This window comes from Acanthisitta chloris, unplaced genomic scaffold (assembly GCF_000695815.1).
Source record: "Acanthisitta chloris isolate BGI_N310 unplaced genomic scaffold, ASM69581v1 scaffold26104, whole genome shotgun sequence".
Lineage (NCBI taxonomy): Eukaryota > Metazoa > Chordata > Aves > Passeriformes > Acanthisittidae > Acanthisitta > Acanthisitta chloris.
In genome coordinates, this window is record NW_008671366.1 from 1 (window position 1) to 3,008 (window position 3,008).

Sequence of the window (3,008 nt, forward strand, 5' to 3'; positions counted from 1 at the left end):
AAATTCTATGATTCTATGATTCTACGACCTTCCCTCCGAGGGCTGGCAGGACCCTGTCTCTGGAGATGAATTTTCCAAGAGCAAATCACTGTTTAAAAAAAAAAATCTGTTAGGAGGAGGACACGCAGACATGATCCAGGAAAATATAGTATTTATTTTGCAAATGCAGCTGAGCAAGTCAATGGGAAATAGAGGTCGTGGCTATACAGGTGCTTGTCTGTGGTGAGCTGTCAGCCCAGTCACTTTCAGAAGTGACAACTGCAGTAACCGGAGAGGTGGCAAGCTCAAAGGCAGGCAGGCCCTGACAGAGAGGGGAGAAACCTAAGTATGTGTGTCAAATGAGGGCAGTATGTGTGTCAAAACCCCATCGTGAGGACAGCCAGCTCTACTGAATGTTACAAACCCATCAGGGAGAGGTGGTCAAAAGAAGCAAGCAAGAGAGCAAGGTGGGCAAAAACGTTTTTGCTATTCCCAATGCTCAGGCATTGCCCCATTTGTGATCATTCCCACCCCCTGCCCCGTCTAAGGAATAAGCTGGTGAGGGCTCATGCAGAGCTTAGTCTGTGGGGTGAGAAACAGGCTCCCACCCAGGAGGATGCTCAGGAAGACCTCACTCCATGGAATGCCTGCCCCACAGCAGGCAGGCATTAACTGCAGGCTGCCAGGCAGCAGTCCTGCCCAGACAAATCAAATATCAGGAGGAGGGAGAGGCTGGCTCTAGCTCAGAGCTTATCCTTTGCCTCTTTGGAGGTTTCTTCATGTGCCAGCAAACCTGGTGTGCTGGGAGACAAGCCAGAGGAGCTGGGGATTGTAGAGTAATAGAATGGCTTGGGTTGGAAGAAACCTAAAAGATCATCTCATTCCAACCCCACTGCCAGGGGGACCCCAAGGCAGGGGACACTTTCCACTAGATGAGGTTACTCAGAGCCCCATCCAGTTTGGTCTGGAACACCTCCAGGAGTGGGGAGTCCACCTCTCTGGGAAATCTGTGCCTGTGCCACCCTCAGAGTTTCTTCCTAATATCTAACTTAAATGGACACTCTTTTGTTTAAAGCCATTTCCTCTTGTCCTATCACTACATGTCCTTGTAAAAAAGTCCCTCTCCAGCTTTTCTTATAGGTCCCTTTTAGGTACTGGAAGGGGCTATGAGATCTCTCTGCCCACTGCAACCACCAGAAGGCCTAGTGAGGGCTGAGAGGATTCTACAAAGCAGCACTGCAAATTGGCTCCCCACCTTCTTGGCATTTTCCTCCCATGCAGGGCTGCTTTGGTTGTCTCATGCACACCTCTGTCCCATGGTGTGTGGAAAAAAACATCTTCATCTTCATCTCAAGCTCCTCCTTAGTGCAGCCCCTCCTGACCCTACAGCCAGGCCCATCCCTTCCTGATGGTGCTACCAAGTCCCCCCACTATGAATCATACCCCAAGCCCTGCTCCAAAATTACCCATGAATTAACTAAACTGAGAATGAAACCAGCCCAGTGTGGCTCAGACTCCACCCCAGGCCATGCTGAGCCACGGCCAGGCTCCACACCAGGGCTGGTTCCAGCCAGTCCTGCCTGTGTCATTCAGAGCAGCTTTTTGCAAGAGGCTCTTTAGTTTTCTGCAACTGGTGATCCCTCAGCAGCACCGAGCTGCTGGGTGACCTGCACAGAGCACAGGGCCTGGTCACCCCGTGGTTTCAACCCCCAGCTCTGTACAGCAACCCAAATGTAGCAGAGCAGCTCCTCTCCCTACTGGAGGTGTGCAGGGACACTCCCTCAAGCTGGGCTTGCTCAGCTCTAGCCCGAAGCCAGCATGGAATGGCAGGGAGCCCAGAGATGCTATGGGCCAGTGAGATCCTGGAGGGGGTTACAGACCCTGCTCCACTGAACCGTCTCACAAGGCAGGCAAAACAGCAGCCCCCCACCGTCCCAGGCACTGGAAAGAGAGAAGGAGCAGCAGGCAGACATCTTCCCTGGGCAATTCTGGCAATTGCATTGGTTTCCAGGAAATATAACTACTCAGCCATCTGGAACTGGCCCTGTGCTGGTCAGGAAAAGGTCTCTCCCAGGCTCTGCCCTGTTTCTGCTGCCTACTTGGTGCCAATGTAGAAAGTATCAAGGAGGTCGCACAGTCCCCACCAGGATCCAGAGCAACAAGCCTCAGACTTGCTCAGACCTCATGGCAGAGACCATCTTCACTCAATGTGGGAAAAAGCTTCTGCCTTCAACACAGGGCTAGAGCCACACCAAACCAAGAGCTGACACCAGGGCTCAAGATGTTTCCTAGGGCATCAGCCAGTCTTCAAGGTGCTTAAGGAGAAGGACAGGCAAGAACAGACCTCTCACTCCATCATACATCACTTTTCTTCATTTTATTCTTTTATTTGTACAGCTATATTTTACAGAACGCATTAATGCAGTTTAGACACAGCCCAAACCCTGTCTCCCGAGATTGTTTATAACACAAGCATGTAAAATAAGACCAAAAAAATTTCTGAAAACAAAAAAAAATAAAACATTCCCCCACTAGAGTTCCACCAAAACTCCTTTTGCAACATCAGGCTGTACCTTGAAGAAACTGAGCTCAATATAGTCCATACATTGAAAACTTCCATTGAAAAGAAAGGCACCGTGCGAAACCACATTTTACATATATACAGACTGAGAACTAGAACAAAAAAATTACACTTTATTATTATTTTAAATTCCTTCTGCAGCTTTGTTGGTTTAATACACACTTTTTTGTAAATTGTAAACCTTCACTTGCAAAAAAATACAAATACACTGATGCATTTAGACAAAATATTTTCTTACTTGTACAGATGCAATACTTTAAAATATCTCCTTAAGTGCTCTATCATAATAAAGATTCTCAGAGTGGCTTCTGCCTGCAGAGTCCAACTGAGCCTTTAATGCATTTTATATATTTTTAATATAGCTTTTTTAAAGGTCTATATATATTTATTATATATATATTTATATATTTATATCTATATATATTTACAACTCTGCCATAGATTCCTT

The 3,008-nt window shown here is 47.1% G+C and overlaps 1 protein-coding gene across 1 annotated transcript in view; it reads right to left on the reverse strand.

Annotated features, from left to right (window-relative positions):
* Positions 1 to 2,481: 2,481 nt before the first annotated feature.
* Positions 2,482 to 3,008, reverse strand: part of BCL6 (B-cell CLL/lymphoma 6) — a 9,782-nt gene continuing 9,255 nt past the window's right edge. Inside the window, exon 10 of the mRNA XM_009074077.1 lies at positions 2,482 to 2,652. The gene's annotated coding sequence lies outside the window, so the exon portion shown is untranslated. The remainder of the gene's footprint in view (positions 2,653 to 3,008) is intronic.